Below are 15,494 nucleotides of genomic sequence, written 5' to 3' on the forward strand. Positions count from 1 at the left end.
CAATCGCTGGATGTCACATACGTCGCGGTTAACGACACCACACAAATAAATCAAACGTATTCCACAGTCTCACCACATATCATTATAATATAAGGCCATACAATAATCTATACTCTATAATAATAATACAATTAATCGTATGTCTATGATTTCGAAACGTTTGCATCTTGATGACCGTCTATTTACTACTAAACGTTTTATAGTAAAACTAATTCGGCCACGGATTAGATTCCATTCAATTGAAATCAAATAATTACAAGATAAAAAGAACTTTTTATATACAACGTTTTTAAATTCTGTTGAACCATATAAACTTGACTTGACTAGCTTAAACGATCAAAAAAAATTGTACTTGACATGTCATATTGATTTCCATAGTAACGCACGTATATATTAATAATTTAGTTGCTAAAACCCCAGACCCTTAGCAACCAATAATGGTGTTGAAATAACTTTTCATACAAAACAGAATTAACTGAAAATGAATTGAATTCTACTTAAAGATGGCTTAAAAAAATGCATTGCCATCGTGTTCTGATATATTCTAAAAGTTTCACATGTCTAGATAGTCGAGAAGTTAGTTAAAAATCGATTGCAAGATTTGTACCGGACAAATAAGAATATGAGCTAAGAAAAACGTTGTAAAATACAAGCCCTGGAGCTTTTTATCGTGAGAACAGAGCATTGCGCTCTCTCTGTCACAGTCGTGGTATCAATCAATCCCGGGAGTGGCCAACGTTTTAATTTGTGTTTGGAGTCAGAGTATGGATCTAATACGGCGCTGTCCAACTTATTTTAGGCCGCAGGCCATTTTTTCTTTAGCAAACATTTCGGGGCCAAAGAGGATAGGTAAAATGAAAAGTAAGTTAATGTCAATTCAAAAGTTATTATTTTATACAAAAAAAAAACAAAAATAACACATTACTAGAAATAATAAAAACAATAATATTATTAAGTTATTTAATTTTTTTTGTAAAAATTTTATTCATCATAAATTAATTACGTTTTCAAAACAAAGATCCATATAAAATCCATATAAAATAAAATCCATATAAAATATCCATAAAAGAATATACGTACTGTGACACCCCCGTATGGTCCCCATTTGGGGATGTCTTTGTGTATCTGGAGAGGCCCGAATCGGTATCAAATCCAACAAATAGTAACGGCTGATTGCGAAAATAATTAAATAATGTTAAATATCTGCCGGCAACATTGTCTGAATAGCGCTAAAAAAATACGAATGGCAACGCCGCATTTTGTACGGCTCTTAAGTGACCGTTGGTTTTAGCGAGAAAAGCGTTTTTGACAGCAACGCTGTAAGCAGTGTTAACCTCGCTATCCGTCAAAATTAAATCGAAAAGAATTTGTATAAAAATATAACCGTTTAGAATATATTAACGTAAATATACCTTGCCGTTTCCAAAACAATTCCGGTGCGTTATTTGTTCACCTCCACATCCCGAATCCAGATGAAAAACCAGACAACAAAATAAAAGTGACAGTTTGTTTTCACTTTCCAAAATGGAGGGAAGTGATAGTACTTATAAGTTATTTAATTGGAGCATTGTGGCCTTAGTTGTTGAGCAACAATTTCTTTTATGTCAATATCAACATTTGTTGTGGCAAGTCTAATTATATTTTCAAGCGTGGAGTCCTTGTTTAATTGATGTTTCTTGAAGATGTTTCTATATTTTTATTTTATGTATTTCATGTCAGAGAAGGCACGCTCGCAGATATGTGTACTTCCGAACATAGAAATGATTTGAAGTCCAAAATCTCTCATTTTTGGGTATTTTTCGATATCCACTTATTTATTGATTATGCTCCACTAGATGCAATAAATGGGTCAGCCTGAAGGTCGCATACATATTTACAATCAAAAGAGCTAATATCGATATTAAATGGATCACTGAATAAATTAATACTCAGCTTAAGGTCATCAAACTGTGAAAATCTTGTATTAAAATCTTCAATCAGGGTATATAATTTAGGTGAAAATCAATTAGAATTTCACTTCTATATAACATTCCTACATTTCTTCATAGAATTTATGTTTTTTTCAAGCTGGAAAAATTAATCAGTATATTTCTTTGTTTTGAAAAAGTATTTTTAATATTTAGTATTATAATGAAACGTTTTCATACTTTAATACATGTTGGGTAATAATTCTCTCCCCAATGTTTGATGACAAAATTACTGTACAGCTCGCGGGCCGCAAAAAAAATGTTGGCGGCCGCCAGTTGGACAGCGCTGATCTAACAGATTGATCAAGTGGCTAACATTCAGTTCTCGTAAAAAATTGTAATATATAAAAAGAAATCTCTATTCTGTGGATGTCCATAAGATCTTATTAGGGTCAGTGGTCAAAATAAGAAAGAATACTAATTCGAAATTAAATTGACATTTTGCAATAGCTCTTAAAAAGCAATTCAACTTGTTTTTGTCTGATTAGATTATTTATTTTGTATACTTAAATGTGTAAGGTTTTTCACTTCATACAATCATGTTTATTTAATTATCAATAACAGCCACGCATAATACAAATTAGATCACTAACTTACTAACAAAAAACTTCAAAGTTTTACATTAATTTAAACAGTATCCACCCGATGTGAAAGTTTCGCTTTTTTTATAATATACAATAATAATACGAAGTCACTGGAAGATTCTATTCAGATTTCCAAATGCTTTTCATACCTTTTTAATTCTACGAGTAGTTTTTCCATACACACCACAGTCGATTATATCTAAGATAGACGTAGTTATTGACCTTTCGATGTGGATCGGACTGCATTGTAATATTTCAAAATCACACTTGATTACATAACGTTTTGTTGCATTTTAGATTTGCAAGTAAATTTTACAATATTTTTATCGTAATGCAGCCTGCATAGCCTAGCATAGTGATCTTTAAAATTGGGTAGTGCGTGTATTCCGGAGGTAAGCCGTGGCATATAACAAAAAATATTATATTGACAAAAGAAAATTCTTATATATTAAAAAAAAGTATCTCACGTTAACAATATTATATTATGATAGTATATTGTATGACAAGATTGCTCGTAGAACAATACTGGTATAGAGTGTATTTAGACGCCTGAATAGTATATTCAAAACCGACCTCCCATTGTGTCTTAAGCGTAACGTGTTCAACCAATGTGTGCTACCAAAACTCACGTAAGCGTGTAAAACATGGACTCTTAATGTGAGAGTAAACGAGTAGCACAAAAAGGCATCGAACGTTGTATATTGGGCATAACGCCGAAAGATCACAAAATAAACTCACTAATCAAATGAAATGTCAATGGACTGGACATGTTGCCCGGCAAGTGGACAACCACTGGACAAATACTATCATACAGTGGTCATCAAGGAGCACTAATTGTCCAGAAGAACGCCCTAAAATCCGCTGGAGAGATGAACTCATAAATTTTGGTGAGTGTACGTAGCAGCAAATAACTAGGGACCGGGATGATAGGACAGGCCTAGGGCAGGCCTCCATCCAGTGGATTGGCCTTGTCTGATGGTGATGATGATATTTAACAAATTACAATATTCAAATTTAACGAAATTGTCCCTCACAAAATGGACATTTACTTAATGATTTTAAAACGTTTGCAGAAGGGCCGCGAGTTCAATAAAAGTTTATTCTGATAATGAGCATCATTTAAAGAAAATCTTGATAGTTATATTGTGTGTAAACTATATCAATTGATATAGACGTTGAAGGCCTGGTACCGAAAAAACTTGTCCAAGATATTTCAAAATTATCAAGAAATCAACAAAAAATATCTTACATACAATAATAAAATTGGTGTATGAAATCCCTATTTAGTAAGTACACCAACGATTCACTCCTATTGTTTGGTTCTACATATCTATGTTAGGTATCATTTTGTGGGATTTCTGCATTAAAACTTCATGTCGAAATAAATTATACTTGAAAACACGTTGAAATATTTCTAAAGATAATCTTCAAGGTCTGAGCCTTTCTCGCCTCCCAGTTTGAGAAGTATTGAGATATGCATTTAAAATAATGAAGAATATAAAATATATAAACAGCATTCAAAAATTCTCGTGCTTTTGGCAAATCGGTTGACAGCACTGCTTGACATAAGCATACATCATTATTTTTTGAAAATGGAACTATTGCCGCATAATGGAGCATAGTTTTCCCGCTAGAAAATTATTGATTGCAGCGCCACCCAGTGCCCGCGGGCTGAAGGCGAAATAGGTCACGGGGGGCGAATCGATAAATACCTACCGCCCGCGAACACGTGGACTGCCGTCGCGGTAACCTTATATAAACAAACAATGTGCTTCAAAAAAGAAAATAAAAATAATGCCATCAAAATGTCAGCAATCGGGTGTGGCCTCAAAAGGTCCCCGCTTTCATCATTAACAATGGTTTTTACCGCTAATAATTCCTCTAAGAGCTAAATTAAATGATTATGTACGTTTATTATAATTTAGTAGTTTCATGTTCATTAAACCAACCAAATCTTGGCATCCTAGAGCGGAATGCACAATCTAAGATTTCGATCCTAAGGATAAGTCGCCGAAAAGCATGACTTAACTATAGACAATCCTGAGTATAGAGTTAAGGAATCCTTAACCATAGACTACTTTTGTTATGAACACGCCCCCTTCTGTATTACCATTTACCACTGACAGCTGCTGTCAAAATAAATTCGCATGTCTATAAAACAGTCCATACACTCAAATTCATTTAACAATGTATCTCAATATGCATATTGATAGTGTTAATTCGTTTGGCATGTACTAGCAGAATATTATTTTACTTTTATACGCCAGCCCGTAGAAATACAAAATGCCAGGTGAAGATTGACACTTGACGCTAGTGTTACCATGTTAAAAAAATATTTTGAGATGCCTGTGGAATCACGTATAATGACTTATAACGGAAACATAAGAGTATTATAATTAAATATTAATATATATTTATAGTTATTGCATTTATAAAATGCAGTTGTCATATTTTTGTCATCGTTTAACAATTATAAAATAATTAACCTAAACTATAGGAAAGAGAATTTTTAAATATGGTATTATTTTCAATAGAAATGATCTTAACTAAGGATAATGTTTCTGAATAGTGTTTTCTGCTAAGGAAATTTTAGTTATGACAAATGTTTCTGCATTCCGCTCCTAGGCTGCTAAATACCATTCTTACCTACATGCTTTTCCTAGGACCCCTGGATAATAGGACCGACCTCCGAAGTTCTTGGTTGGCGTACATTAATGTGTGCTTGATTCCTACTCTCAATCTATATGGTTATCAAATAAGAGATATATAATATACTTACTGAACTTTTATCTCAATAAGTTGATTGTGTCACATATATCGTCAAGATCAAAATCATCTAATTCATGCCAGAAAAAATCAGTAATCATATTTCTGTACCGTGACTGCATTGTTATCTTTGTTTTCAAAAAATACGATCCAATTACACCTCCAGACCATAAACCACACCAAACTGTTCATGGGTGTATGAGGCCCACTGGGTGTCAACTTGTGGCCGGTGGAGCAGTGAGAAAATAAAAATAATATCAAATAATGCTGCCGCTAGATGTGCTAATTTCATAATTGAGATTCGATATTGGCTCAAGATTTTAAAAAGCACTGTGTGCTTTTTGCTGCATTTGTAAAGCTATTCTCCGTAGACGTGAATTTATTACCGGGACATTTACAAATGGAACAAAGTGAAATGTGTTGCGATGAACAGTTAAAGGTGAAACTCCATCAGGTTGGTTTGGAAGAGTTTTACAAAACATATTTGGACAAGGAGAAATGCCCTACATTTTACAAACATGCTCTAATGATGATTTCACTATTTGGAAACACTGTCTTATACGTGTGAATAGCTTTTTAGTCGGATGAAGCATATCGAATCTCGAGTGGGAACACGAATCACTGATGTGCATTTGGAAAACTGTTTGCACGTAGGAACAACCTCACTCGATATCGATATTGATGCATTTAGTTTTACCACACAAAATCAAACTTCTCACTAAAATTTATTATTTTTATATTATTTTGTTCAAATTGTATTTAAAAAAAGTCTACTCTAATAAATGTTTGATTCTCATTTTTGTTTTATTTTATTAATATATATTTCGTTTTTGTTTTGCATAAAAAACAATCGGCTGTGCGGCTCGGGAGGAAATCTCATTTTTAGAATCTGGCCCGGCTGCTGAAAAAGTTGGCCACCCATGGTGTAAAGTGTACCAAGAATGTGGGGTTTCGTTACACCGAATGCGACAATTGTGTTTATTTACGAAGCCATTTAACCAAAAATGAGCTTCATGACAGTAGAGTTTTTTCATGAAATAATGAGTCTCTTTCGAGTTGCTCTAAAGCCCAATCAGAAAAATTTCGACGCACCAAATGGTCATTCAGCTTAAGTTCTTGTAGTAACTGTATTTTATACGTTCTCAAATATAAATCTTTATGAAGAATATTCCATGTAGTATCATAAGAAAGTCCATGTTCCCGAGAACGACGTGTAATAATTGATTGTTCTGTTTTTTCATCCACACTATAATTCACAACATCGATATTTTCAGCAGTACGTTTACGTTTTAGACGATTCTTAACATCACAAAAATTGCCATTTGATTCAAATTGTTTAATTAAACTCGGAATAGTAAGCTCTATAAGTCGATTATTTTTATCACAAATTTCACGTAATACCCGAACCGTTTCTCGAATAGATTCATTGTTGTTGTAATAGATCTTAACAATTTGTATATGCTGTACAACTGTGTATTTTCCCGTGATGATTTTCCAAGCAATACTGAATACAAATGTCAATTTTGATGAGAATTAGAAAAAATTACTGCTATAACGTTTTAAAAATCTATAGTACCTACTTACTAATTTGATAACCGTATATTATTGTCAAGATTTAATAAGAAGAGATATTTTCATTCTCCATAAGATGCTGCAAACTTTTTGAAAGCTGAATTTTGTTGTTTTATTAGCCATAAAGAAACAAAAAATACCATTCGCATGGTGATATAAAAATATTCCATAATGATGGAATTGCGGGATGCCAGTATGTCCTGGGTAGGGAATCCAATCCCGAGCCGAAATTCTGATCCCGGGATTTCGGGATTACAATTTGACAATCCCGGGATCCCGGGACTGGTCCCGGGATTGGGATTTTTTTCCATTGTTAATATAAAATTTTTATATTTACAAAATAACATTGATAAAATCGGTCAAAAATAAATCTAGTATAATTTATACTATTTAAGACATTTATTGTTAATATTGTATACGTTAAATCTTGGAAATACACAAGTTTAATGGAGTAAATAATATTGTAATATAAATAATAATGTGAATTTAATATGAGATTGCTATTTCTGATAGTAAAGACATAATGAATAGATCAGCGAGATTAAAATAGTAAAGCAAATAATCATGGCGTACTTATGGCCTTTCCGCTTCATAAATCTAATTAGTCAGCCAAATATGAAACTGCCGTAAAACGTATGATATCATGGTGGAATTACTTTGTTAAAAGTGCGAAGCATTGTTTTTTTACCAATCTTTCTCATTTTTAATAATCTATGTGAAAAAATAAAATGAATCGGCAACCTACACATCAAACTTCATTCAAACTCAGTTTATTTCTAATGTAGTTATTTTGTATTAAAAGTATTTTTTCTGTTATATTTTCCATAAAAATTGATAAAAAAATCAATCCCGAAATCCCGGGATTATGTTTATCAATCCCGGGATTCAAAGGTATCGAAAATAGCTCGGGATCCCGGGATTGGATTCCCTAGTCCTGGGAAGGCATAAGAAAACCAATGAGTATCGTGTGTTAACCATAATATACTCCCCCAAACAGGCAGATATGGCTTAGTGTATTTGAATATTTCGTTATGCATTTTGACGCATTGTTTTACCTCGAAATTTCACTTCCTGGCGTAACTGATTCGAACACCTAAAACAACGAAACTGTACCGGTTTTTTGGGACGATCCCAAAACTATCAACCATCCGTCTTGTTTTACCACAATATATTATTCACTATCTTGATATACGGGCGGCCAGTTCATACCATAGGGTAAAAAATATAACTCCAGTAGAAGGTTTCGTAAAAAACACAAAGGTAACATAACCCACTCAAATAATATATTATGCAGTATGTTATCTTAAGGGTGCTTGGAATGAAGCATACATTTGCACTTTTCCCCGTCTATAAGTAATGAGGTTTTTTTGTAACACTAGCAGCGTGTTAACTTAACTGAAAATATTAAATTATATCGTAGATACCTGCTTTAAGTATTCACCAATGATGTTTTAAGGTGCATACTACGCGAACTTATTTTCCGAAATGAGAAATATGATTAATTCCAACGCACAATACAGAGAAAAGAAGATGATAACAAAGGCATGGGCAGAAAGAGATCCTTTTGATTACGCAACCCCCAATTGACAACTAGTCAGGTGTAATGTGTAAAAAATCCGGGAAAGTATAGTATAGTTTTGAATTTCAAGTTCATTCTATCCTGCGTTTGAATAAACGAAATACAATGTAAGTACTATATATTATTGTCTTATTTGAATAATTCTCTGTGCGATATTCTTGACTAGGGAATCCAATCCCGAGCCAAAACTCTGATCCCGGGAATTCGGGATTACAATTTGACAATCCCGGGATTGGCATTTTTTCCATTGTTAATATAAATTTTTTATATTTACAAATAACATTGATAAAATCGGTAAAAAATAAATCTAGTATAATTTATACTATTTAAGACATTTATTGTTAATATTGTATACGTTCAATCTTGGAAAGACATATGTTTAATGGAGTACATAATATTGTAATATAAATAATAACGTGACTTTAATATGAGATTGCTGTTTCTGATAGTAAAGACTTAATGAATGGGTTAGCGAGATTTAAAATAGTAAAGCAAATCATGGTGTACTTATGGCCTTTCCGCTTCATAAATCTAATTAGTCAGCCAAATAGGAAACTACCGTGAAACGTATGAAATCATTCGCTACTGACTAGATAATGATTTTTTAATTACCACCTTTAAAATGCACGTTAATTACATCGATCGACCCCCTGGTCATTACGCGCCAGGTGCGTCTTCAGCGTCCAAAGTATTAATAGTGCGAAGCATTGTTTTTTCCAATCTTTCTCATTTTTATTAATTTATGTGAAAAAATAAAATGATTCGGAAACTTACACATAGGTATAAATCAAACTTTTTTCAAACTGAGTTTATTTCAAATGTAGTTATTTGTTATTAAAAGTATTTTTTCTGTTATATTTTCGTTTTTATTTTATTTTCCATAAAAATTGGTAAAAAAATTAATCCCGAAAGATTCGGGATTATGTTTATCAATCCCAGGATTCATAGGTATCGAAAATAGCTCGGGATCCCGGGATCCCGAATCCCTATTCTTGACTGCTTTTGCGGACAACACATGCGTTTCTCAAATCTGCTACCATTTGAGGATCTCCATCCGCAGCCACGAATGTTAGTTTCAAATTTACATTCAAATTTATTTATTTATATGCAGCGAATATTACAAATTATAAATTCAAGACGTTCACAAGATTCCTGACAAAATTTATTTAGGTAAATCAACGTACCAACATAATTAGGTAAGAATAAGACATAAAAAAATGAATTAATCAACTATTTTTTTTATTCAACGAAAGATTTAAGAATGTAACATTATTGAACAAACATAATTTTGAAAACACTTCTGAACAAAATATATTATAACCAATAGAAAAAATGTTTTTGAAAAAGTAAGACACTTCATGTAGGATATGTTCAATAATTTTAGAATGTTACATTCTTAAATCTTGTGAATTATTCGTTGAATAAAAAAATAGTTAATTAAAATTATTAGCAAGTTCAAGTAAGTTAAAACAAAAAATCTTGGAGTGATCCGTGACGTTGTTTAGTAATTAAAGTAATACCTACTTTGATTTAAAATAGAAAAGCCGATCGCCAATAATAGCTTAGTTTGAAAAACGCCACAGAGAATATTAAGAGCCATTAGTTAAAATTTGTCGCAATTAAGTTTGGCGCCTTTAGCATAGTGGTCTATGTGAATGGGCGCGAAACCCGAGAGATGCAGGTTCAATTCCTGCGAGGTCATACTTCAAAAAATAAATTCAAAATTATGTATTCATAAAAAATCATAAAAAGTTCAGGTAAGTACGCCATGTACAAATTTATAAAACATCGTCGATCTAAACTCACCATCTTATAATTGGAATGCATCAATATCTAAAGGGATTTAGTTTAACACAGTCATTAAACTTCTATTCAGCGTTGTTATCAGAAACATACAGGTCAACACTAGCAATAATGGCAAAGTTTTCATTTAGATCACGAAAAGTCGGAAAACAACCGTAGCAAAACAAACATATCTTCTAACTTTTAGACCAGTATGTAAGATAAAGTCAGTCGAATAAAGCCACGGATAGTTTCCATACAGCCACAAGTACAGAAGTTTAAATGAAGTCAGATCTTTCTAAAAACTAGGAGCAATTTCTTTATAAGAACGTTCCTACCAGCAACAAGTGCGAATGGTCAATATCAAATAATATTTTAATGCCTTTTAGGCTTTAATTTTATTTTCATCTTTCTCGTAAATAGTAATATTTAACTGTTTCATGTTATCCCAAAACACAGTAACTCTATTTATAGACATTTTAACATAATATTTTTTTTTCCGACCATGTCCGATCCTAATAGGATCATATTATGGGCCTCCACAGAGTAGAGGTTTGTATTAACAGATTTTGTTTTTTACGAGAAATGGATGTCAGCCACTTGCTCAACCTATTAGGTCCATACCCTGACTCACACACAAATTGAAAAACAATATGTGTACTTGCCAGATCCAGGATTCGAACCTGGGACCCACGGCGTGATAGTCCAATGCTTAAGCCGCGTGGCCACCGTGGGTGTGGTGTATATATACATAATACATTCTTATCGGCAAAACTTAACTGAGCCACTTAGATTTAAAAAAACAAAAAAAAACTATAACTATATAATCAAAACAGCAATTTGTAATAGCACTTTCAAAGTGCTTAATAATGAGAAAAGTTTTATATGTTGGATTAGAACCGGTTGCCATGATAAGGGCCAAAGTCACGACTTTGGAAGACAGTTTTTTTATGTTGGTCTTATAATAGCTGCATTAATTCCACTAAAATGTCTATCCGATTAACGACACGCTTAAGTACATGAATAGTAAATAGAAAACTAATAGTATTTAATTCAACCCCTAGTTGGACCGATTGGTTATCGCGACTTGTTTTCTATAAGAAGGAACAAAATTTAGCTTTAAAAAATGCGATGTCTTCCGGTGAATACTTGTGTGACAAAATTAGTACAACTTTGAAGGGTGCCTTACGTTCGTTACAGCATTTTATACGTTTGCAAAATGGATATGCAGACGTAGCTGGTAGTGTGGGGAAAATAAATTAAGGCTAATATAATATAATGTATTTACAGTATTTTATGACAATTACTAAGACTGTATTGAACTGGTCTAAAGAATTATAACAAACGAAAATAATAATGTTCAATGATTTAACATGTTATATCGGCATTACTGTACAGTAATGCGCGACAATTTTTCTATCTATTTCTTTAAATTGATTATTGTGTTTATGCAGTATTGAATAATAAAATCTTAATTGAAGTAATAATTATTCGCAAGTGCATGCACGTCATAAATAAATTTTGATAATACCTGACGCCATCGATAAATCATAATATCAATAATTATCACTACTTTGATTTAATAACAGTATAACCATAAAATTGACCTCCAAAAACCTTACGAAATACTAAACAACAAAACAACACAAGAACACTATAAATATAAAAAAAATTAATTCTGGCTATAAAAAAATTAAAGATATAAATTGAGGAACATAATTAACTACATCTCAATGCATCTAACCCTCCCAACTACCTTGTACGAAAAAGCAAGAGTATATTTATTTATATATATAAAAAAACAGTGCTCGTTGCCTTTCTTTGATGGAAATTGAAACCTGGGTTATCATATTTATTAGAATTGATTCGCAAGCGTGATAAACGGTCTGTGGTTTAAAGTATAAGAGAACTCGGCCGGGTAGTAAAAGATGTGAGTTTGAGTTCCTTCCTTAAATTATTAACACTTATTTTATGTCATGTCGTGAACGCTTTGAATTTATAATTTGTTATGTTCATTATATGTAAAATAAATAAATTTGATTTGATTTTTCAGCCTAACTATGCGTTCCTCGAGACGTAGACATATTATTTCGTGACGTGCTATGTATTTTGTTTTTGAAATTCTACTTCATTGTATAATTTGTTTTTTTCTTGAATTATTTTTGTTTAGTTTGTTTTTTTTTTTGCTACAAGATTTTTGCCTTGTTTTTTTACTGACTTGATTTACGACGTATTCTTTTCATTCTAAATGTCATCTTGTGAACGTCTTGAATTAATAATTTGTTATGTAATCAATATGGATTTCCGAGGTTTTTCACCATTATTTATTTTCGATCTAAATTGACTAAAACGCCAACACTAATTCACAATTTCACTAAACTTCGATACCAAGATCCATTTCAGACATTATTTCGAGAACATTTCTTCGACCACTGAATAATTACTGGAAAAATACTCTTGAGGCTCTAGTAAGAAAAAGGATTCAAAAGTTTTCATCTATCAATTTCGCATTCCTATTACGCCTGCCCTAATCTACTAATTATAATATTATCTATAACCGAAATCGGCGACATCCTTCTGAGGTGACAACTTCCAAGTAATCAGTAAACAATATCGTGTTTTTAATAACACTTTATAATATGTCATTTATAAAAATCGCGAACAAAAATGGCTACAACACTAAGCCTTGAGAAACACCATAAAATGTGTTAAATGGCTGCAACTGATAGATTTTATCGTTACGCATTATTAATAATTCTTAAAAACAACTCCCGAATAACATAATAAATATATTCGACAATTCGATAAGTTAATTTCAACATAATATCATGACAGCCTCTCTCAAATACCTTCGAGAAGAAACTGTAAAAACAATTATCTCGGTGACCTCTATCTAGTACCGACATAGTATAGTATAACATACCAATCTCATTATAGGTCATAGAATCGCATCTCAAGAACAGATTCTACATAATATAGACTGTTTCCTTGTAAGTGACGTTTCAACTGAAGGCTACAATGCAGTGGTTGTCAAATACAAAGGTCATTTAAAAATCTAAAGTTGGTAATACGACATACGTCGAATACTGACAACTGCTCTGGGTTTATACAATGACGCACATTGATGTATTGAAGGTTGCAACACACGTTGTTCCACGTCTATAATGCGTGGCTCATTTTCGTAGGACACTTACACATTCAAAACGCTGCGTTAAAATGTACTGTATTGGGATATAGCCTATCGGAATTCTATTTATTACTCTGTTTTGTGATTATAATATTATTAATACTATTGACCGACGGTACTTGATGGATTTAAGTTTCTTATTAGTTAACTCCATTAAATTTCCAATACGATACCCAGTGCCATTGTTTTTCCAGCAATAACTATGTATACGCCTATTGAATGTATTATTAGTGATTATGTATCTAATTATCTATTAGGTAAGATTTTTTATTGAACACTTTCGTTCATTTATACTTTGCGAAAAGCGCCACCATTTTGTTTGTAATATTTTTTTATTTTTATACTTGATACTTGACTTAATAGGGATGAGGTTTTCATCTACTTTATCATTATATAAGTTAGAATTAACTGTATTCGTTGTCAGTATGTATTTACCATTGTTGAGTACGCATAGTGCTTGAAGATGCCGAAAGGTGAAACCCGAGTCGTAAAAAACGACTCAAATGGAATAGTACAAAACCTAAATACATTCGATAATGTATTAAGTTACATTATAAATAAAATATTCGGTAGAGTTAAGTAGTCCTTGTAAGACGAAAAATAACCTCGCTATCTCAAAGATTTCAGCTTGAAATTTGTTAAAAATAAAACCTATTTTTCTAAATAAATATTAAAGAAAAAATGTCGTTTTAAGACTAGCAAATCTTATTGAATTATTTCGAATGTAGGCACTACATTTCAAATTTGTCTATATTTTGGTATTCCTTTAAATCGAAATTGAACACCTAAGCATAACATGTTACCTGCTACGTTTGGATATTTAATGCTATTTCGTCCTGACTTACCTTTTCTTTAATGCGATTTTACGCTTCAATAATATAACTTTTAAATGCTTACGGCCCATAGTATAACACCCCCTGGACCAGAGTAGGTTTCTAACGGTTACGAGGTTTACCAGATACTTGTCATCGTTGAAAGGAAGTGGGACGCGGTGCGAGCTTTGAGCAGCCCATCTAAAAGAAAATGTGCAAACCGCACCGTGAAAAAGGTCACACAACGTCAGATTTTTCAGTTAAAATGTAGATAAATAAATTTTATACGAAATAATACGACAAACTCGTGTAGAATTAGAAATGTATGGAGGTATGTCCACTGCTTGATTCAATTTCAATTTATACGATGGCTACTATAACATACTGTGGACATTATAAGTTTAAGACGTTCACATCATGACATAAAACATTATTATAAAGAAAAAAGTAATAAAAACGATATAAGTGAAAATATAAAATGAGAAAATAATATAAACATACAAAAACAGTGAAAATATAATTATATATACATCTAATAGAAGTTAAAAGAAGTACTTCGAGTTTGCTAAGGAAACCCAATTTTAGAATTTATAAAATAACGTCCACCTAAGTTCTAAACTCACCCCACGCAAGTGGAATATATGCCTTCGTGCTTCCCTGTTGTCATTTGATGCACCTTGAATATCATTGTATGACTACTTATCGAGAAGTTATTCACTTGCAGAGCCGATCCAATTCCATTCCATCTCGCGACCTCTATCACGGTATGTACTCAAATTCATTAGTTTATTTTGTGATCAGCTGTCTATACTGTATACCTATACTATGTTCCGAGACTGGGTCCCGACAAAACCGCCCGGACATTACCGCCCAGACATTGCCGCCAAAACAATTCAGAAATGAGACAATTTTTATTTTTCTCAAATTACATTGATTATCGTAAGTATGTAAATTCCTATCGATACGCACTTCGAAAAACCAAAAAAGCACTTGTTTTACATATCTATGTATTTTGGGGGCGGTTTTGTCTAGGCGGATTAGTCCAGGCGGTATTGACAAGCACTGGTACGAGCGCATTTGGTTTGGCGGTAATGTTTGGGCGGTTTTGTCGGGGCGGCGGAGTGCCTTCCGAGATGTACCATATCACATTATGCTACTCTTACTTGTTCGATCTCTCCTACAGGTCTTCAAATCACAGATATACGTGGGGACCAGCAGCACATATTGGTTGAAAATTTTAGGCAC

This window comes from Rhyacophila brunnea, unplaced genomic scaffold, assembly GCF_057557595.1.
Source record: "Rhyacophila brunnea isolate RB1 unplaced genomic scaffold, BYU_Rbru_1.0 scaffold_22, whole genome shotgun sequence".
Lineage (NCBI taxonomy): Eukaryota > Metazoa > Arthropoda > Insecta > Trichoptera > Rhyacophilidae > Rhyacophila > Rhyacophila brunnea.